At 47.7% G+C, this 23,427-nt stretch overlaps 1 long non-coding RNA gene across 1 annotated transcript; it reads right to left on the minus strand.

The window, feature by feature from the left end:
• Positions 1-1,669: 1,669 nt before the first annotated feature.
• LOC123370343 lies at positions 1,670-21,652 on the minus strand. Its single transcript, XR_006579382.1, has 5 exons — positions 21,514-21,652; positions 21,223-21,333; positions 20,425-20,511; positions 5,912-5,996; positions 1,670-2,702 (listed from the first exon to the last, which is right to left on the minus strand). It is a non-coding gene; the product is annotated as an uncharacterized LOC123370343 (long non-coding RNA).
• Positions 21,653-23,427: the final 1,775 nt, after the last annotated feature.

Genomic DNA, 23,427 nt, shown 5'->3' on the forward strand with positions numbered 1-23,427 from the left:
AGTGAAACTGGCCATTCCTTCTCTCGCTCCTGAGTGATAAATACCCATCTCTGTGGTTAATACTGTTAGTCATGCCTAGAGACCCTCAATGGAGCTCAGGGACCCATAGTGCTAGGTACTATATATACATGTCATATGAGACTGTCACTGCCCTGAAGCACTTACAATCTACATAAGACAGATGGACAGAGGAAGCATTATTAGACCCATTTTATAATTAAGGAACTGAGGTGCAGACCCCAAAGTCACAACAGAAATCCATGAACCCAAGTCTCCCGCATCACTGTCTGTTGCCTTAACTACAAGGCCATCTTTTCCCTACTGCTAGGAGCTGTTAAATCTTGACTTTTCACCCAACTGCAGTGTGATGTTTTCCTGAGCATATAATCTAATTTCCTTCAAGCTTGGCTGTGGCACCTCCACCTCTCTCTCCTTACTGCCACTGGTTAAAAATTACTCACCTGGGTCGTCCCATTGATTTCACTCTGATTACTCCCAGGACCAGCTGCTCACCAATGGGAGCAAGGAGTTCACAATCTGGCCCAGAGGAAGCAAAGAGAGAACTTCAGAAGCTTAAGTCATTATTGATGAGACTTACATCATCCATGGCAGCATCTGGAGGCACTAAAGAGCCTTGGTTGGGAGCCTCTGAAAAAATCTAATTGCTTCTGGGCAGGAGTCTATGAGAAGTGGGAAGTCAGGTACTGGATTCCCCTGGGACCAGGTGAAAGGCCCAGGGATAGTCTTTGGCTGGAGAAGCCTTATCAAATTCAGCATGTAAAGGGAGCCTTGCTGAGCACTCAAAAACTTCAGCTATAAGGAAGTCTTTATTATTTACAAGCTTGTCTGCCACTAAGTCACATTCTTACTGTGTGGGTCTGACCAAATCTGTTATTTAAAAGACTTCCAGGGCACACTGCAAGGCTCCTCTGTTTTCCCAAACTTTTGTCTGAGAGGTTGGTTGCATAGACCGTGCTTAGTTTTATTTTGGGAGTTGGGTGGGTGTTCCACTTAAAACTGACATTTCGTCAACAAATTGCATATTCTGCTTCTAAGTGAAATGCAAGGGCTTGGCGCAGTTAGCAATCTCTTGGAAAATCAAATATTTCAACAGCCTTAGAGTCTGCACCTTTAGAATGACATTGTGCTCTGTAGTTTGTTGAGGTGGCCACATATGTTCTCAATGCTACAGTGAAAGGTTGGGACGCAGGAGTCGAATAGGATCTGATCTGGACAGTAGTGCCACCTGTGTATGACTTCAGGTAATTTCTTCATTGTACCTCAAGCCTTGTCTATACTTAAGTTTCAGCAACCACTGGTCAGGAATCAATGTAGCCACATTGATGCAAACTGAAAGTGTAAGCAAGAAAAGCCAGTTTACGCCGTTACCCTGCTTGAAACTAGAATCAGCTCAGCTGGTGAAATTGCAGTTTTCCTTGTCTATGCCTAAGGTTTACACCTGAGAAGGATGCTAGCTACCAGCTACTGAATCAATGCTAATCCTAAGTACAGACAAAACCATAGACAAGTCCTTAATGCAAAACTGAGTAGAGAGCAGCTCAGCTGAGCTATTCTGGATGGGTATCTCTTTAAAAAGTGTTCTCCACAGGTATCTCTCTTAAAAGATACATACGGGGCAGAAAACACTTCACTCTCAATTCAGGCTGCTTCTGTCTCTTCCATCTATTGACTTTCCTCAGTGGACCACACTTCTCAGTGTCACTGAACATAGCTTTCATACATATGATTGAAGATCTCTCTATACTTCTCCTGAATACGTGGCTGGCTGCTGTGCACTGGTGGAGAGAAGGAGTTGGCCTAAAAGCACAGGAGTAGGGATGGGTTGAGGTCTACCCAAACTAAAGTTCTGAACATCTGTGTTACAGGCTGGCTGGCCCTTTAATGGGAGTTGGGCCCCGCCCCACCGATGATAGATCAGCTACCTTTCCAGTTGATCCTGATCAGCTAGGGATCAGATGGCCCTGTTTAATCATTAGACCCAATTAGGAAGGGGTCAGGGGATAGCTACAAATTGCTATGAACTCAGGAGGTGGAGATGCTGCAGAAGGTTGGTTAGCTCTTCTTGTAGGCCCTTGAGAAGGGTAACTGCCAGGCAGGTAGCCTGGAGGAGGACAGAGGAAAGCTTGCTTGCTTGCTTACTCACTCCTGTGACTGGCCCTGGAAGAAGGGAGACCACTACAGGGGAAAAGCCCTGAGAGTCAGTGTTCTGTAAGAGAGTGGGAAAGAACCGACAGCTGAATCCAGAAGGAGCAGAAACCCCTTTTGTTTGTGTTGTTCTTGGTACTATTGTCCAAGTTTGTTACCTGTACCTTGTTGAGTGGTGCTGATAAACTCTCCTATGCAGTAATGTCTCCCATGTGGGGAAAACTGAGGCAGGGTGAACAATGGCATGGTGGGCCATGAGGGGGGTGCTGCAGAGACCAGCCCTGCCACAAGTTGGTGGAGAACGTGAGCACAGATCTAGCCCCTGCAAGAGGGAGCAAACTGGGATGGCAACACTGCCACACTCAACTAGCACTAGATTTGCACTGTTTATTCACAGTGTAACTAAATTACTGGCTTTGGCTCATCATAATTCAAGGAAAAAGTTGTTGGTTGTTTGGGTTTTTTTGAGGAAACCATAAACTGTTACTCAGCTCCCGCAGCTTCCATCCTTCTTTTTCTTTTCTTTTTCACACTTCCTAAATAGGAGTTAGAAACAATAACAACAACCAACGTTAATATCACACCTTGTTGTTTATCACCTTTTTTTGTTTAATATCTAGTTGCCTCTAATTTAATCTCTTCCTTTTTCTGATGCGTGTTCTAACACAGTGGTTCTCCACCTTTTTTTTATTTGCAGTCCCCTAAAACATTTCAAATGGCAGTGTGGACCCCTTTGGAAATCTGTTGTCTGTATATATAGTTGAATTCTGTACAGTCAGTTTTCAGTCTAAGGCCTGGTCTACACTAAGGGGGGGGGGTCGAACTAAGGCACGCAAGTTCAGCTACGCGAATAGTGTAGCTGAACTCGAACTACCTTAGTTCGAAGTACTCACCCGTCCAGATGCCGCGGGATCGAAGTCCGCAGCTCCCCCGTCGACTCCGCCACCGCCGTTTGCGGTGGTGGAGTTCCGGAGTCGACGGGAGCGCGTTCGGAGTTCGATATATCGCGTCTAGATTAGACGCGATATATTGAACTTCGAGAAGTCGAACGCTAGCCGCCGACCCGGACGGTAAGTATAGACGTACCCTAAGTTTTTCACAGACCTCTTAGACATAGTCCATGGACCCCCTGGGGTCCACAGACCTCAGGTTGAGAACCACTGTTCTACCAGATCATTAGACCAACTCCATTCTACACGGTAGGAAAGTTCCACAAAGGAGCACAAAGCAGTCCAAAGCCAACAACCCCCTTTGCACCAGCTGATGGCGGGTATAAACAGGTATGAATTCAATCATGGTCACTTGGGGCACCTGACTTTCAGGCACAGTTGTGTACTTAAAAGTCTAAGTAACAGTAATTCTGCCCACAATGATGCAAGTGCGAAAAAGGAGTCCAAGTGAAGGATGGACCTAAAACTGCAGACTTTTGCCCTTACTGCAATATCATTGTCTTTAGAGGGGGTTAACAGGATATAAATAGGGATAATTTGACCCTTAAAGTCTAGCCTTAGAATGTACTAATCTCACAGCTAAATCCGCCCCTAGTGGTAGCTATAGATCTATTTGGAACTGATGTAGGGGAAACCCTGGAGTGGTGTAGTGCCAAGTTTAGCAGTTCTAGGTCACCAGCCCATTGCCTGGGGAATGGACTGAGTACTATGGTGCTCCTGCTATTCATGGCTAGTGGAAAGGACCTTTGGGGACATCTGCAGCAAGGTGCACATTCGAGTAGCCCAGCAGCTGCTCAGAGTTGTGCCGGGGGCACACAGTTCCCTGGCCAGGCCCAGAATAGAAGTGCAAATGTACTGTACAGTCCCTCCTGTCCACCCCCACTCAGGTCCTGAGCCAAGGGCAGTTTATCTCGGGAACTGGGCTCAATAATTGCCCTACTAGTAAAGTCACAAAGGCGTAGCCTATTGCTGTGTGCTCCTCAGCCATCTGTGCCTGATCCACAGGGGACATGGATCTGCTAGCACTCTGAGCTAGAAAGTGTTAGCTCAACCTGTAGCAGCTCTCCTTTTAGCTCTGCATGTCCCTGGCTCAATCACCCATGTGTCAGCACAGATGGTGGCCGTCACCCCTATAGTAGACTGTAGGTTCTAGAGTCTATTGTTTCCCCTGGAAATGTCTTAGCTATAAAAAACAAAAATGTAGGTAATTTTTTAAAATGACATTGCAAGGGGCTCAGCCTATTAGAGAGCATAGTTCTCAATGTAGCTACAAAATCAAGTCCATCATCAGCCAAGGGATACAGGAAGGATAAAATCCATTACTTTGTCATTCCAAGATGGCTTTTCTATGACTAAAGCCATTTGTATAATGATTTTGGAACACAGCAGTGTGATAGACCCAGGCCAGTTGGGTACAGCAGAATAGCAGAAGGCAGATATACTGGCCACTGGATTAACAGTTTTCTGTTCCCTGACTGACCAGAGCAGGGGCTGCTCCAGGCTAATGAGAACACCTGACTCTAATTAACCTGCAAAGAGTCAGGTGAGGCCATTAAGCTAATGTGACCACCTGACTCTAATTAAGGCCCCGCTGATACTATAAAAAGGGCTCACTCCAGTCAGGCAGGGGAGCCAGGGAGCCAGAGGAGAGGAAGTGCGGCTGAAGGGCTGGTTAATGAAGACACCCCCCAACCATCGGTAAGGGAGCCCTAAGGTAAGGGTGAAGAAGGGAGAAGCAGGAGAGCTGTGGGGAAGTGGCCCAGGGAAATGTAGCAACTCTGGCAGTGAAAGGTTGGCTGCCAACAGCTGCTACCATTAGGGTCCCTGAGCCAGAACCCGGAGTACAGGGCAGGCCAGGTTCCCCCCAACCCACCACTACAGGAACATCTCCTGGGAGGGGAAGTCAGACCCCTGTCAGGACAGGAGGCTAAACTGTTCTGAAACAAGCCCCTAGGAACAACAGAGACTGTGGGAGTTCTCTCACCAACCTCCTTGCTGGCCTATGATGAAAAGGGCTCAGTAGACTGTACTGAGAGAGAGAAGCCCTAGAGAGAGAAGGGCTACGTGGAGGGTCACAGTGAGCCACTGAGGCTAGCATAAACCGCCTAGGAGTGCAGGACCCACGGGGGCAAGGTCAGAGCTCTGCCACAACAGTAATAAATGCAGCACTCATGTCTAGTAGAGGAGCTATATATCCAGGGCTGGCTCCAGCATTTTTGCCACCCCAAGTGGGGGGAAAAAAAAAAGACACGATTGGTGGCAGCTCTACCGCTGCTGCTTCATTCTCCGGCGGCAATTCGGCGGCAGGTCCTATCCTCCGAGAGGGACTGAGGGGCCCACCGCCGAATTGCCAGTGAAGAGCCGGACGTGCCGCCCCGCTCCGTTGGCAGCCCCAGGCACCTGCTTGCCGCGCTGGTGCCTAGAGCCGGCCCTGTATATACCTAAGCATGGATATGTCAGATATGGTATGATGGACAGTGACTGTATGGTGCAGATGCTGCCTAATGCAGGCACCTCTGGTACGTAGCAAGCCTCATAGCTTCTAATCACCCAACAGCTGTGAATTAACTGGAATTAGCACCCTGTTGGAAGGATGTTATTGTGATTACACAATGGATATTCTTTCACCCCATAAAATAGTTCCTAGGGAAGTCTCTGAATATTCTGTTCTCCCTGGCACAGTAACATTCTGGTTTCTTTGATTACTTACTTTAAAAGCTCTCTTTTTTATATATATTTCCACAGCTAAAACTGATAGCATGATGTGTAACACTTGTAGCACAGTAGGCACTTACCATCTATAGAACCACATGAGTAAAGCATACATCAAGCCCCAAAAAATGCATGCAGCAATCACAGCACCTAAAATGTACTTTCCAGCTGAAAATAAAAAAAAGACAAGGAAATGATTAGTTGCAGATTGGCCTTTCCACACACCTGTAAATACAAACCCCAACCTGTGTCGTATACGGCAATAAATTGCTGGTGTCAAAGCTTGTTCTTTTTAAAGCATTTTTGCCTGCACTTCGTGTCCTTCCTTTCCAGGCCTGGCCAAATGCCTCTCTTTCAAGCCAGGAGGAATGGGGAATGTCTGAACAACTTTATACTGGGAGAGACCAGAATCTGGTTGTACACCATTATTATTTATATTACAATACTACCTAAAAGTCCTAACCAAAACTAGGGCCTCATTGTGCTGAGCCCTGTGCACATACACGGTAACAGACCGTCCTGGCCCTGAAGAGTTTGCAATCTAAACAGACAAGCCAAAGGGTGGGAGAAAGGAAGTATTATTCCCATTTTATAGCTGGGGAACTGAGTAAGGCCTGGTCTACACTAAAAAGTTGGGTCATCATAAAGGACCTGGTAGTCACATACATTAACAGGTCAACTTAAGGTGGCTTCCTTTGACCTAAGTTGCCTCTAATGTCAACTTCTGTAATCCACCTCTGCAAGAGGCATAGCGCTTAATTCGATTTTCATGGGTCGACTGCAAGCTAGTGCAGACACAGCATTGTGTAATTCAACTTAATTGGGCTCCAGGTGGTGTCCCAGAATGCTCATCTGTGACCGCTCTGGAGATCATTCTCAACTCTGCTGCACGGCAGCCAGGTACACAGGAAACAGCCCCTCCCCAACTAAACCCCGGGAATTTTTTATTTCCCATTTCCTGTTTGATCAGCACTGGGAACATGCCAGCTTGAGCACAGCTGATCATGGAGATTACATGCCCCAAACGCGCTCCAGCCTGGTCTGCACAGGAGGTGGTGGAGCTCATCGTTGTGTGGAGAGAAGAGTCTGTGCAGGCAGAGCACCAATCCAGCAGAAGATTGCTTGTGGAATGGGGGAGAAGGGCTACATGAGGGACATACAGCAGCGTTGTGTGAAAATAAAAGAATTTCACCAAGCGTACCAGAAGGCAAGGGAGGCGAACAGTCGTTCTGGTGCTGAACCCCACACATACCGGTTCTACAATGAGCTGCATGCAATTCTCGGAGGTGACCCTACCAGCACCCCCACAAGCAACGTAGACACCTCATAGGTGTGTTAGTCTAGGGACAACAAGGAGGACAATATGGTAGAGGAGGAGGAGGAGACTGGGAGACAGGCGAGCGAGCAGTAGATCCATTCTCCCCGAGAGCCAGGAAATATTTTTAACCCTGGAGCCCTGTGGGTTGCAGGACATCACAGTGGCTGACCGTGATGCCGGGGAAGGCACCTCTGGTGAGTATACAGTTACAATGGAAGTCTAGTTAAACTTTAGCAGGCACACACACTCAGTGGTATTGCATGTTTACTGTGAAGAAAAAACGAGGTGCTGTGGTTCTCTGCTTACAAGAGACTGCTCCAGCTACGCAGAAGGGGGACCCTGGAAAAGACTGTTTATGTGGACTGGGATAGCCCGGGAATCCTCCATGGATATCTCTAGGAAACTTTCATGGAGGTACTCTGCAATCCTTTGCAAAAGGTTTCTGGACAGGGCAGTTTTATTTCTTCTACCATGGTAAGACACTTTCCCATGCAACTCCTGAATTAATTCCGCTGGCATCATTGCGGTACACAGCATAGCACCAAAAGGACCGGGTCGATACCCAGACACTTGCAGCATCTCCTTCTTTTCCACCTCTGTTACCCTCAGGAGACTGATATCACATAGGGTCCCCTAGGGGAAATGGGGGAAGTTCTCATTAAAAGTGCCCTTACAAGAGAAAAAAACAGGGCATGTAGGCCCCCCACACATTCCGGATCGCCAAACCACGTGACCACTAATGTGCCTTTACTGTGCTCTTCATGGGTCAGCAAGTAGTTTAAAGTGGCTGATAGGGGACTGGGGCCCCACATGTGAGATTCCGCAATTCGGGAGTGAAAACTTTCCCTCTCACACCCCATTTGTTAACAGCTTCCCGTGGTACTATGGGGAAGGGCCATTGTTCGACTAGCTACCTCTGCTCCCGACATGAGCCTGCCATAAACTTCATTAAAAGTGTGGTCACGCATGACTTGGGGGGAGGAGTCTACTCACCATGGCTGGAACAGCAAAAAGGTGCAGTGAACAGTTACAGATTCTGATTATGTTATGGCTTGTACCTAGTGTAATAAGGATTTTTTTAAAAATGAAAACGGCCTTACTATGGAAACATTTTATTGATGTACAATGGGTCCTTTATTTTTTCCCATGACTGACAGCTGGAAATGTGTCCTTTGGTGTGTCAACACCCGAAAGCAGACGTTCGCTGATTAGAAGGAGGAGAAAGAGAATGCGGGAGGACATGTTCACCGAGATAATGAATGCCTCCTGGACAGCTGACACAGAGCTGAGAGCGTGGAGGATTTCACTCTCTGAGAAGTTAGACATGGACATGGAGAGCAGGAAAGCTTCCAATGAGCAAGAGCGTGCAGTGCAGGATGAGATGCTTCGGATTATGAGGGGACCAAGCAGACATGTTGAGGCGTCTGGTTGAACTGCAGGAACAGAAGCAGGAGGGTAGAGTCCCTCTATAGACCCTGGTGGACAGCCAGCCAGCATGGCCTGGCACAGAATCACCCTCCCCGAAACATTCCATGAGGCGTGGGCGAAAAGTCCATTATCTCTTTCACTTAACTCAGGTGGGAGGTACAAGGAATGGAAGGCACCCATTCACAGACCTTTGATGGTCTGGAATGTGGTGTTATGTTACACAGCTGAAAAAATTTCTCCAGTTCCAACTTTATAACCCCTTTCCCCCAAGGTTATCTTTTTTTTTTCCTGGTCTCTCTTTTTACTTATGTTTGTTAAACAAAGTAGATGGATTCGAGAAATAAATGTTCTTTATTGAGTAGAAGCAGTGGTCTTGGGTGGGGGGTTGGCTTAACAGGGACAGTGATACATGGCAGGTGAAGGTTGGGAAAGCACAATGCAGACAAGCAGCTCACATTGCTGTGACTCATTATTGAAATGGCTTTTCAAAGTCTCACAGATTCGCAGCACCCCTTGCTGTGCTCTTCTTATTGCCCTGGTGTCTAGCTGCTCAAAAATGGCTGCCATGTGATCTGTCTCAACTGCCCACCCTGTGGAAAATTTCCCCCCTTTTTTTCACAGATATTATGGAGCACACAGCAGGCAGCTATAATCAGAGGGATGTTCTCTTCACTAAGCTCCAACCTCGTTAGTAAACTTCTCCAGCACCCTTTCAAATGACCAAAGGCACATTCGACCACGATTCTGCACTTGCTGAGCCTATAGTTGAACCGTTTCTTACTGCTGCACAGACTGCCGGTGTATGGCTTCATGAGCAAGGGTAGGTTGGGTCCCCCAGGATAACTATGGGCATCTCAACGTCATCATTGTTCATTTTGTGGTCTGGAAAGAAAGTCCCGGATTGCAGCTTTTTGAACAGACCCGAGTTCCTAAAGATGTGTGCGTCATGAACCTTTCCTGACCATCGACCAGTGCTTGCAACACCATTGAAAAGTATCCCTTTTGGTTTATGTACTCTTTGGCAAGGTGGTCTGGTGCCAAGAGGGGGATATGTGTGCCATCTATTGCCCCACCGTAATTAGGGAACCCCATCGCAGCAAAACCATCCACTATGTCCTGCACATTTCCCAGACTCACTACCCCTCGTAGCAGAAGTCGATTAATGGCCTTGCACACTTGGAGCACAGCAGCTCCCACAGTTGATTGGACAAGGAGGACAAGGAGTATGGGTGGCCAGGCAACTGGGGGATCCAGTGGCACCACAAGCCAGGACCTGTCTTTTTATTCCAGAGCAGTCTAGGCAGTCCCTACAGTGCAGCATGGGAGAGCCTGATGCAGGGGCAGGAACCTCTAGTAAGTATGCAGTTTGCTTTGATATTGCAGGGACACATCTGTTCATTTACTCTCTTTTTTAAAATCATGCTAGAAGAGGTAGTGAAATAGCAACTCTGCCTCTATCGGTTATCTGCCTCTCATTCCCCTATACAGTTAGGCACAGGGAGCCATGCATAACAGTTTATTTATGTGCACCAGGATGTCCTGTGAATCCTCCATAAAGATCATGAGGAACGTTTTCTGAAGGTAGTCTGTAATCCTCTGCTGAACGTTTCTGGTTTCTTCTGCCACAGTAGGACCCTTTCCCACACCACTCAGCAATTACTCCAGCAGGCACCATTGCACCACTCAAGCTAGCAGCATATAGCCCCAGTCTGCAGCCAGAAGTGAGCAAGAGCTGTTACCCTCAGAAGTGAAATATCAGCTAAAATCACCACTGCCAGAGGAAAACAGTGTCCGCATTCAGTTCATTTGCCCTGTAGACGGGTCAGATTCACCCCCGCGGCGCCTCCTGCTGGTGAATCCGGGAATTAGCTCTATTCCAGTGCTGGAGCGCCCTCTGCAGGCTGGTGATCCACCTGTTCTCTGGCCCCCATGTCCCTCCTTGGACCCGGTGCCCTTTCACATGGAGTGCTGCCCCCTGGCAGTAACCCCTTTCTCTCTGGGTCTCCCCTCCTCAGGGAACCCCCACCCTCTAGCCCCACCTCGCCTCAGTAGTGGCTACTGCCAGTCATTGTCTAGCCCCACACTCTGGGGCAGACTGCAGTATCAGCCTACTCATCACAGGCAAAGGGGTTTGGACCTGCTGCTTTGGCCTACCCCTGGGCTGCCCTCTGCAACCCCCAGTACCTGTTGGCCCTCTGCTAGGCCGCAGCCTGGGGCTTTCCAGGCCAGAGCTCCCCAGCTCCTTAGCCTGTCCCCAGCCCTGCTTCACTCAGGTATCTGGTCTCTAGCTCCCTGCAGCCAGGCCCTTCTCTCTCTGAAGGCAGAGAGAGACTGTCTGGGCTTCTGTCTTCCCTGGCCTTCTTATAAGGCCCAGCTATCACTCAGTTTGGGGCGTGGCCTCAGCTGCAGCCACTTCCCCCAATCAGCCCAGCCTTGAGAGCAGCCGCTCTCAAGCCCTGCCAGGCCACTTTTAAACCCCTCACAGCAGGAGCAGGGGCCACCCTGCTACATGCCCTATCTGCAGATACTCATGCTCGTGAACTAACCCCCTCTCCCACTGTCCCAACTCACTCCCTCTCCCCTCCAGGCCATACTCACCATGGCTGGGACTGTAACTGTGCTCTATGAATCCCAAGGAGAAGTGAGAACGTGGTGCTTGCAACTTGTGTGGCTCAAGAGGAGTGAGTTCAGTATACCACGTTTCCATGTATCTTGTACGATTGTGAGTATGTTCACCTCTGTGCATTGTATCTCTTGCAACGGAAATGTGGCCTTGAGGGCTCTCCATCCACACCAGCAGAGCGGCTCAGCCAGACAAGGGGGAGAAGGAAGAGGATGTAGGATGACATGTTCCAAGAGATCCTGCAAGACTTTTGGTGGTTGGGCTACTGAGCACAGGGTTTGGAGGATCACCCTTGTGGTCAGAATGGACAGGAATAGTTTGGAGAGCACAGGGAAAGGGGAGAGACATGCAGCAGGAGATGCTAGTGCAGGGGTGGGCAAACTACGGCCAGCAGGCTTGATCCGCTGGGGAGTGGGGTCGGGGGCCGCACCACGCAACTTGGCCCTGCTCCAGCGCTCTGGCCAGGGCACTGGGTCGCGGGCTGCACCACGCAGCTCGGCCCCGCTCTGGTACTTCAGCCAGGGCGCTGGGTCGGGGGCTGATCCAATGCTCTGGCTGGGGCACTGGGTTGGAGGCCGCTGCGACACTCTGGCTGGGGCGCTGGGTCGGTGGCCATACCACGCAGCTCAGCCAAGCTCCGGCGCTCTGGCTGGGGCGCTGGGTCGGTGGCCACACCACACGGCTCAGCCCTGCTCCAGCACTCTGGCTGGGGCACTGGGTCGCAGGCTGCACCATGCAGCTCAGCCCCGCTCCAGTGCTCCAGGCAGTTTGCTAAAGTCTGCCCTCTTGAAATCCATTGTCTTTATTTTGCTGTTCTCCCTCCTACCATACCATTATAGCCCTGGTAGCTGGCTGCTCAAAATCAGCAAACAGCCATTTCACTTCCACCTCAGTGGAAACTTTCCCCCTTTGCTTCACAGATATTATGAAGCACACAGAAGGCAGCTATAACCATAGGGACTTTTTTTTCCACTGAGATCTAATCTCGTGAGTAGACAACACCAGTGGCCTTTCAAATGGCCAGAGGCTCATTCTGCATCTGTTGAGTCTGTAGTTGCTGCTGTCGAGGTGGCTGGTGTATGGCTTCATGAGCCACAGGAGTGAAGAGTAGGCTGAGTCTTCCAGGATCACTACTGGCATTTCAACATCCCCCAGTGGTAATCCTTTGGTCTGAAAAGAAAGTCCCTTCTTGCAGCTTTCTGAACAGTGGGGCTGGCCTTACCATGAGGCGAACTGAGGTGGCTGCCTCAGGTGCCAGACTGTGGGGGCCACCACTAGGACCCAGAGTGTAGAAAATTGTGTCTGCTGGTGGTGCATATATATTCTCTCTGCTCTAGATGCACAGAGATGGTAGAGTGCTGTGCTGGAGGAAGGAGGGCACAAGAGACATAACAGGCAGGCAGGAGAAAAGGTGAGAGGGAATAACAGAAAGCAGCAGAAGTTGCAGGGAGAGAGAGGAGGAGAAGCCTCTTATGTACCTCCCTAGCACCCCCAGGAGCCTGCACTGATTAACACTGGCTTCTCAGGGAGCTTCCTGTTTCCTGCTGCTTCCCTGAACCCACATGAGGAGAACAGGCAGTCAACTGAAGTAGTAGGAGCCAGTTAGGCCCTTAAGATGCTGATATCTTCCCTCACTCAGGCCCTGCTACCAGCCTACTTATTTGTCCCCTTCAACTGAATGTTGAGAGCCACTATAGCTGGCACAGAACAGCAGTCATGAGTGAAAGAAGAAAATGCCCCTCTGGGGCAGCATTCAGAAAAAGCAAGCAAGCAAAGGAAGCTGTTCTATCTAAGCAGGAAGGAGCTCTCCTGAGATACATAGACACAAATGTTCATGGTGAGCCTTCTGGCCCCAGTGAGGATGAGTGGTGAGGAGATGCCTGATCTTCCAGTTAGTCAGAGTGCAGGTGACTTGACGGCTACTGCAGCATCCATATCTCCTTCTCAAATGGATGTAACCAGGCACATTCCTGAAGAAAAGTGTAGATCAGAGAAGAGTGTGGTGGAGGCACAAGAAACAGCTGCTGCTGAGTTTAGTTCCTTAAGTCTAGATGGTCCAGGACTGTGGACCTACTTGAGCAGTAGCCTGAGAGACTTCCTTGTACTGCATGGGCCACAGCAAGTGAAAAACTTCATGTTCCCCAAAGACAATGAAAATAGAAATTTACATCCAACACATTACTGGCGTGAAATCCCCAATGGTGACAAAGTGGAGAGGCCCTGGCTTATGTACTCAAAAGCCCAGAATGTTGCATACTGTTTTGTTGCAAACTCTTCCAGTCTAATGTTCCAGCCACACTGGGTTCTACAGGAACAAAGGACTGGAAAAATCTGGCTAGAAAGCTGGCATGCCATGAGAAGGCAGCAAATCACCAGAGAGCATTCCATAGATGGAAAGAGCTTGAGATGAGACTAAGGTTAAAGGCCACCATAGATGATCAGCATCAAGAGAAGATTGCATCAGAGTGTCTTTACAGGCAAAATGTTCTGAAAAGGCTCATTGCCATTGTGAGAATGTTTGCTACCCAAAACCTAGCACTGCATTGCACTTCAGATCAGCTATATGTGACAAACCATGGAAACTTCCTTAAAATTGTGGAGCTGATGGCGGAGTTTGATGTTGTACTCCAGGAGCATCAAGAAGAGTCACCACCTGAGAAATGTACCCACACCACTACCTTGGAAAAACGATTCAAAATGAGATCATACAGTTACTGGCAACAAAAGTCAAACAGAAGATTGTGGCAGATCTGAAGTCAGCAAGATATTACTGTGTTATTCTGGACTGCACACCTGACATCAGCCATATGGAACAAATGACTTTAATGGTGCGTTTTGTAACAACAACAGAACCTAGTGAAAATGTCCCTGCAATGGTGACTGTCAGAAAGCATTTTCTAGAATTTATTGACATTGATGATACCACAGGAGCTGGTATGACAAATGTACTTCTTAAAAAGCTAGAAGAGATGGGAAGAGAAGGGAATTGTGATAGCTGACATGAGAGGTCAGGGCTACGATACTGGTGCCAACATGAGAGGAAAGAACAGAGGAGTGCAGACACGGATCCGAGAGTTAAATCCTCAAGCTTTTTTTGTCCCATACAGTTCTCTTTCGTTGAACTTGGTGGTCAGTGATGCAGCATCAGCATCTCGTGAGGCTGCTGAATTTTTTAATGTAATTCAAAAGCATCTATGTATTTTTCTCTGCATCAACTCATCAATGACAAATTTTGAAGCAACATCTGGGAACATCTTCTCTGACACTGAAACCACTGAGTACCATACAATGGGAAAGTCAAGTGGAGGTGATAAAGCCTATCAAACACCAAATCGGGAAGATAGATGATGCCACAGTTGCCATTATGGAGGATAATGCTATGACAGGAACTGTTCGTGGGAGAACAGTAGCAGAGGGAACTGTAATCACCAGAAACATACATAACTTCAAATTTCTGTGTGGCTTAGTGTTGTGGCATAACATACTGTTTGAAATAAATGTTGTAAGCAAGAGACTCCAAGGTGTTGACCTTGATATATCTGGAGCAATGGAACAACTGGAGCATACCTATGCAGCTTCTCCAAGCTGAAGTTAATAAAAACACATCTATGCTCCACAATGACACAGGAGAGGCTGATCGGCCTTGCAACCATCTCAATAGAGCATGAGTTGGCCCAGACTGTGGACTTTCAGGAAGCAGTTCAAATCTTTACAACCAAGAAGGCAGGGAAAGCACCACTTTGATTATTCAAACAGATAAAAATGCCAGTGTTTACTATGCAGACAAGAAAAATTACATTTGCTGTTCAGGTGTTTGAAAGTTAAGTGTTACTTAAAATTTTTGAACAAGGCATTTTAAGTTGTTAGTTCTCCTTTATTGGGGTAGGTAGCAAAGCAGTACCATGAGAGGAGTAGAACAGGAAGAAGGCAGAATTGAGACCTTTCAAAGTTTTGGCCCAAGCGAGGGGGCGTGGGGGCATCATTTGAGCTCCCTGCCTCAGGTGCCAAAATGTTGTGGGCCAGCCCTGCTGAACGGGCCTGTGTTCTTAAAGATGTGTGGCTCATGCACCTTCCCTGACTGTCCTGGTGATCCCCAGCACTTGTAGTACCACAGAAAAGTAGGGAGTTGCCAATTCAATCAGGGTGGATCAGGCTTCATTAGCATTGACCCCGCCACACTTGGTAAGGCAAATCCCATCTTTTCATGTGTTGTATATTTATACTGCCTATTGTATTTTTCACTCTATGCATCTGATGAAGTGGGTTCTAGCCCACAAAAGCTTATGCCGAAATAAATGTGTTAGTCTCTAAGGTGCCACAAGGACTCCTCGCTGTTTTTGCTGATACAGACTAACATGGCTACCCCTCTGAAACCTTTCACAGACTAGACTCCTTCCTAGTCTGGGCCCAATCCTTTCCCCTGGTACAGTCCTTGTTAGTTCCAGCAGGCATCTTAGGTGAAAAGCAGGAGCTTTCTCATGACTGGGAGCTCTCTTCGTCCTGCTCCATCCCCTTTTATAGCTTTGGCACAAGGCGGGAATCTTTTGTCTCTCTGGGTCCCCACCCCTCCTTCTAAATGGAAAAGTACCAGATTTAAGATGGATTCCAGTATCATTTGACCTGGTCACATGTCCCATGAGACCTCATTCTTCATTAGCCATGGGCTGGCACACATGTATACAGGAAGGTTTGCAGGTAAACAGAGCCACTTACAACAATTGTCCTAGTCAATGGGAGCCATCAAGATTCTAAACCACCATTAATGGCCCCCACTTTGCATAATTATAGTGGGACCTCAGAGTTATACTTCATATTTCTAGCTTCAGATACAAGGATGATACATGCATACAAATAGGAGGAATATATTCAGTAGGTTATAACCTTTGTTATGATACCTTACAAGAGATCTTTTGCATAAAGGATATTCCAGTTACATCTTATTCACACTCATGAGCATATTTCCATGAAACATTATGGAGTGCATCGTCACACTTGGTACTTATTTAGTACTTCACATCTTCAAAACACTGTACAAATACTTACTGATGGCATGGCTACACTTGCAAATGTAGAGCGCTTTGAGTTAAACCAGCCTTCGTAGAGCGCAGTAGGGAAAGCGCTGCAGTCTGTCCACACTGACAGCTGCAAGCACATTGGCCTGGCCACATTTGCGGCACTTGCAGTGGCATTGGGAGCAGTGCATTATGGGAAGCTATCCCGCAGAGCACCTCTTCCCATTCTGGTGCTGTGGCTTGTGGGAAGAGGGAGGGGAGTTTGGGGCATTCTGGGTCCTGTCCCAACGCCCCGTGATGCATCGGTTCGCATCCCAGTAATCCCTGTGCTTCCGTCCACATTGGCGCCATCTTTCACTGTTTTTTGTACTGTGTGCTCTGTCTTCCCTTTCAGTCTGGGGAAATGGAGCCTGAACTGCTGAGGAATATGCTGAAGAGTCTCACCAGCATGTCATGTTTGGAAGTCGAGTTACTCCTTAAGATCCACACTGACAGTGAGGACTCTGATGATGATATGGACTCAAGTAATGCATACAACATGAGATTGTTTGTGGCATTCACGGACATGCTCACCACCGTGGAATGCCACTTTTGGGCTCAGTTAACAAGCACTGTGTGGTAGGATCACATCATCCTGCAAGTCTGGGATGACGAGCAGTGGCTGCAGAACTTTCAGATGAAAAGAGCCACTTTCATGGGACTGTGTGAGGAGCTCGCCCCCAACCTGCAGCACACGGACACGAGCTTGAGAGCTGCCCTGATGGTGGAGAAGTGGGTGGCTATTGCAATCTGGAAGCTGGCAACTCCAGACAGCTACCAATCGGTCATGAACCAGTTTGGAGTGGGAAAGTCAACCGTTGGAATCGTGTTGATGCACGTTTGCAAAATCATTAATTGCATCCTGCTCAGAAGAACCATGACTCTGGGTAACATGCATGATATTGTGTCTGGCTTTGCACAAATGGGTTTCCCTAACTGCAGACGGGTGATAGATGGGATGCATATTCCAATTCTGGCACCAGCTCACCTAGCCTCCGAGTATGTTAATCGGAAGGGGTATTTCTCTATGGTTCTCCAGGCTTGTGGATCACCGTGGGCATTTCATTGACATTAATGCACGCTGGCCTGGAAAGGTGCATGATGCACGCATCTTTCGGAACACTGGCCTGTTCAGGAAGCTGCAAGCCGGGACATTTTTCCCAGATGAGAAAATCACCATCGAGGAAGTTGAAATGCCCACTGTGATCCTTGGAAACCCTGCTTACCCTTATGCCATGGCTCATGAAACCCTACACAGGGAGCCATGACAGCAGCAAGGAGGGTTCAAAAACAGGCTGAACCAGTGCAGAATGACTGTGGAGTGTGCTTTTGGTCGTTTAAAGGGTCGCTGGCGCTCTCTGTATGGGAAGCTGGACCTGGCCGATGACAACATCCTTGCGGTTATATCCGCATGCTGTACCCTCCATAACATTTGTGAAGGGAAGGGTGAAAGATTCACTCAGGCATGGAACTTGGAGGTTCAACACCTGGAGGCTGAATTTGAACAGCCAGAGAGCAGGGCTATTAGAGGGGCTCAGCGCGGGGCTACAAGGATTAGGGATGCCTTGAGGGAGCAATTTGAGGCTGAAAGCCACCAGTAATGTCTGGTGCCCTGCACGGGCGTGAAGTGCAGTGGTTCCAACATTAGTAGGAACCTGTGTTTGCTACGCTGAATTGCAGTGCCTGTTGCTTTCCTGGGCTAAGTTATCTTTTACTTTATGCAATAATAAAGAATGTTTTCAAAGCCAAAAAATCCATTTATTGAAAAGAAAAAAATTCATTTATTGAAAAGAAACAAAACTGCTTGGGAAACAGAAAGGACAAGAGGGTGGGGTGGGGAACGGTACAATCACAGATTTGCATATGTCCTGTTATCATACTCAGACTTCCCAGCTGGAGTGCTGGGCAATGAGTGCTGCACTTCAGGATGGCTATAATGCATGGTGATGAGGGTTAAGTGCAGTGGGTAAGGGTCGTAGTTTTCAGGGCTGGGTGGTGAAGCTACAGGTGTTGGAGGCAGCTGGTGGCGATAAGAACCCAGATGTTGGGGAAAGTGCTTTGGAGGTGACATGGGGGCACAAGGGAAAGAGTTTTGGGACAGGGGGTGCTGGTGCGGTAGTGGTCCGCCTGCATGGCTACGAGCACCTGGATCGAGTCCGCTTGGCGCTCCATGAAGCTTATCAGACAATCTGTGCTTTGCTGCCGGAGTTCCACGCTTTTGTGCCAGCGCTCCTCATTCTGCTGGTGGATCCTCCTTTCACTCTCCCTCCACTCCTGCGCTTTTAGATTCTCGTTAAGAAACTGCTGCATTACTTCATGCAGCATGTCTTCTTTGCTTCTATGTGGCCTCTTCCTGATTCTTTGGAGACTTTCGGCTGGTGATAACACAAACGGCTGAGATCTCAAGGTTGCATCTGTAAAGGCAAAATGCAACACTTAACAGAGGCAGCATTGTTCACACAAGACAGAGCAATGATTCCCCCGTACTTAAGGGCAAGCACAGTTTACACAATAGCATAATTTGCTCGTCCAAAGCGAGTGCACTTAACCCATGGAAGCCCCGAAATGGTGAGTAAGCACAGGGTCAAGGGGGACTGATTGTTTCATGGCTGTACTGTCCTCTGGGTTTCTGTGCCTTGGGGAGAGCCAACAACTGCAGGAGGCCCCTATACTGAACACTGTCCCCACATTTTCCATAGGAGTTCGTCCTGGAAGATATCTCGCTGCTGAGGGAGACCTGGGAAGCAAGGCAGGGTCTTCTACTGCAATGCGGCTTCCACCCTGGCCCATATGCAGCTTGCCTGTGTGCAGCAATGGTCCCCCCACCCCTCATGGCACAGTGGCACGGACAAGTTAGACTGACTGGGACAAGGACCACAGTGGCTCTCCCAAGAAACCCGCGCAAGCGCATTGCCCAACTCCTCGATGAGACCTCTGAAGAGATCACTGAGGCTGATTACTGCAATGTGAGAGAGCACATCACCACCCTATTCCGCATCTAGGCATGCATGCAGCCCTAACCCTCCTCGCACCAAGAGCCTGCACTGAATAACTTCCTTCCCAAAATAAAAGCCACTTACCGGGAACATCCTCTGGTGTCTATCCTTCCCCAAGCACCGGCCGCCGTGACTGGCTACCTTCCTCCTGGCTTGAGAACAGTTCCTGGCTGCATGCATCTAGGGATTCGGGGTGTCTTCCTCCTTCTCAGCATCCTCGCTCCCACTTTTCTCCTCCTCCTCCTGCCTTGTTGAACTGGGCTCTGAAGTGTCCATGGTGGTCCTCGGAGTGGAGGTGGGGTCGTCCCCAAGTATCGTGTCCAGCTCTTTGTAGAAATGTCAGGTCGCGGGGGCACACCAGAGTGGCGGCTTGCCTTGCAGGCTTTGCAGTAGGCATTCTGCAGCTCCTTCACTTTAACCCTGCAGTGCAGTGTGTCCCAGTCATGGCCCCTTTCCATCATGTCCCTTGATATCTGCCCGAAGGTATCGTAATTCCTATGGCTGGAGCGCAGCTGGGACTGGGTAGCTTCTTCCCCCCAAACACTGATGAGGTCCAGCACCTCGCCATTGCTCCATACTGGGGATCGCATGGTCACCTGGAAAGATTCACTGAGAACACTCAACGCCTGGCTGAGCAAACAGGAAGGGGATTTTCAAAATTTCCAGAGAATTTAAAGGGCAGGTCTGATGCTTGGTCACCTGAGGGCAGGTCAGTAGAATTCAAAGTGATGACCAGAGTGGCTAGAACAGGCATTGTGGGACACTTCTGGAGGCCGATCAGAGCGTGTTAACAGACCAGGGCATCCACACTGGCGCCGCGGCGCTCCAGCAGGGGCGCATCAAATGTTATTCCACTCGCCGAGGTGGAGCACCAGGAGCGCTCTAGCCACAGAGTCTGGGCGCTCTACATGCCTTGCCAGTGTGGACGCGTCATGAGTTACAGCACACTGGGCTGCTTTAATGTGCTCTAACTCACAAGTGTAGCCATGCCCTAAGAGTAAAATTCACCCTACTGCAGCACAAGAAACTAAGTGGTACATAACCCTTGTTCTAGCCCCCTGAACAGGGGTGAATTCCCCCTTATCTGATTAATCCTTACAACAGCGCTATCAGATAGTTAGCAAGAAGGGGCCAGATCCAAAGCTTATTGAAGAAGTTTAGGAAGCACTCATGGTTTTACCTTGTTCAAAGAATTCATCCCTCTTTACTCTCTGGAGCATGGGGAAACTCACGAAAGGCATACTATGTATGGGCTGAAACTGACCTCCTGCATGGGGGATAACACACAATACAGACAGCTCAGTAATTTCATTGTCATGTTTTCCAACTGTCCCTTTTAATCACTGGTCTCAAAGGTCTACATGACTGACAATGTGCTCCGCCTCCCCCAGAGAAAGGTTGATAGCATCGCAGATGGCTATTATCTTGCTGGCTATATTTGCAAGAAGAACATGCTGAAGTGCAAATTTGAGCAGAAATTAAAAGTATGGGAAGGAATCCTTCCTCTTTACCCCTCTTCTCTTGATACATAATGGCAGTGGCTAATGGGATAAGTGCAGAATGAAGCTTTCTGCTAAAGCATCAAGTATTGACCACTGCCAGAGGCAGGATACTGGATTTAATAGATCAGTGTTCTGATCCTGTAGGGCAAATACTATATACTATTGGTTTTATTCCCATTTTCAGAGGTTGACAAAACCTGGGCTCTGAACTCACCCTGGAACTTTTGGAAAGTGTGAATTTGGATTCACACTTTGTGACTGGCCCCCAACCTTTATAATGAACGGAGGCAGGCTCAGTTCTAAACTTTGTGGCTTAGACCTGTCTCTGTGCTTACTGCCCTTGTAAACTCTTGAATAATAAATGCCTTACACTTTGTTCTTTCTTCCAGTTGAAACAAAACCAACAATTATTTTAAAAGACAATTAAATATTATGGGGCAAGCGGTTGCAAAGATATGCTATAAATAAACACATACATTCAGTTCTTGAGTGCTGAAGGAAATTGTTCTTTGACCTTGTGCCTCACAACTCTACCACAAGATATGGAGTCTAATGTTTCTAGATTTCTAGTCCTGCTGGATTTTTTTCTGAAATGAAAATATCATGATTTAAAAGGTTCTCTCAGAAATCCAGACGATACACTTATGATTATTTTCTTACATGAAAATAGCCCTTTCTCCGCTATCCCCAGCTCCAGTCACTGTTCGGCAGAAGAATATGACATGACAGCAGTAGTAGGTATGTTTCACAGTCATCTAGATACTTACAGAATGGCTTTACTCACAGTTACTAACCAGCCAAATCCAGCATAGAGAAATCTAAATGTTGATCTAGAGCTTATTGGAAAGAGAAGTCAACAGCAGATCATCTCCAGAACCAGCCAGTCATGTGAGCCAATAAAATTGACACATTGGCACCCAGTGAACAATGGAACATCACAGACTGTGACATCACTGTGTGATTTAACCTCTTAGCAACTGGCGCTAACTAGATGCTGAAAAAGTTTTGGGTTTTTTTTTGGAGAGACTAGATGGATGAGATAACATCTCTTATTGGACCAACTTCTATTGGTGAAAGAGACAATTTTTTCATCTTGAGATCTTCTCGACTGGGATGAACACAGCTACAATCACACCACAAACAAATTGTTTTTTTACACCCATCACATAAACCATTGCAGGACCATCTGTATTTTATGCCAGGTGAAGGGGTATATATGACTAATCAGTTGGAAAAAAGGCAGGGGAAGCTAGGACTGTGGCCACATTCATCTCATTGATCAATCTAGTCAGGCCACAATCTGATGTATCAGTTTGCACTCTGATTTTCGATTTTTAAAACCTGTAGATTAGCAAAGGATCGACTGAGCGGAGACAATAGGCCAGAGGGTTTGCTCCATTAAGGCTACTCTGCCCTGTGGCCCATGCACAAAGCAACCATCAAGCCAGCTTAACTGACCAGTGGAAGGCAACCTCTGTCTCAGACCCAGGGCCAGTGAGCAGTCTGGAGTAAAGGGTGAGGAGTCTCCAGGGCATCTCTACAATTTGGCAATTCCTGGCTTTCCCAACAGCTTCTTCATAATAGCTGGGTATAACGTAGAGCAGCCCTTTACCCGGGACCTGACCAGTGACTAGACAGCCCCAGGATCAGGGGACTGCAAGTCCCCTTTAAAGCCATTTTTGCCCCTGCAGCCCATGCTGAGCTGAGGGCAATTTAGCAGAACCAGAGAATATCTGGCTTTATTTTACCAAACTGTGTGCTGGTTTTGTGATTGACACAAATTAGGAATTAGAATAAGACCCACCAGAATCATTTCACTTGTAGCCTAAGGCAAGATTTATGCACAAGGGTCAGATCATCAACTAATGTAAATTGATGGAAGTCAATGGAGCAATACTGATTGGGGATCTGGCCACATATCTACTGGGCTCAAAGGCCAGTGTGTTAGGAATTAATGACCTATTGTTTCAGAGGTGCTTAGCACCTGCAACTATAACTAAAATCCATGAGAGATGCAGGTGAGCTCAGTGCCTCCACAAAATTAAGCTATGAGGGAGTATGTGAGAGAGAGAAGAGGTGAGAAATTTAGGTGGGCTGGGAACCCTAGCCTAGTGGAAAGCTATATATGGACATCAAGGAGTTAATGCAATAATTTAGGAATTAAATAATGATTGAAAAATTATAAAAAGTAAAGAAACAGTAAACTGATTTCAGACACCAGGATGCTCCCTGCAAAGTCTCACTGGCAAACGAAGATTACCTTTAGTGGCAGTTCAAGTTGCATCAAGACATATTCCACCCATCCAAAACCTTAAAAGAATGGAACTAAATAAGGAAAAAGAGTTGTGGATCCTTTCCACTTCCGTATTTCATACAACACAATCAATAACATACTCCAATAAGGCTTTCAGGTTCCATCTTCAACAGATATGCATAACAAGCAACACGTATCCAACTTCATCAAACTTGTTTTTATATCAAAGGCTCAACACATCTGACTGTTGCACATTTCATGCCTTTGAGAAGCTATAATGCCTCAATACTGTTCAGGTGACTGTTAGGGTTTTGTGTTTAAGGGTTATAACCCTATTAGGAAAAGAAGCAAACACTCCACAAATAAGTCCTATGACATCACAGATTGTGTCTGTGGCTACATCATGAGAGTGAAGTCTGCTTTACAA

The sequence above is a fragment of the Mauremys mutica genome, chromosome 4 (genome assembly GCF_020497125.1).
Source record: "Mauremys mutica isolate MM-2020 ecotype Southern chromosome 4, ASM2049712v1, whole genome shotgun sequence".
In the NCBI taxonomy this organism is placed as follows: Eukaryota; Metazoa; Chordata; order Testudines; family Geoemydidae; genus Mauremys; species Mauremys mutica.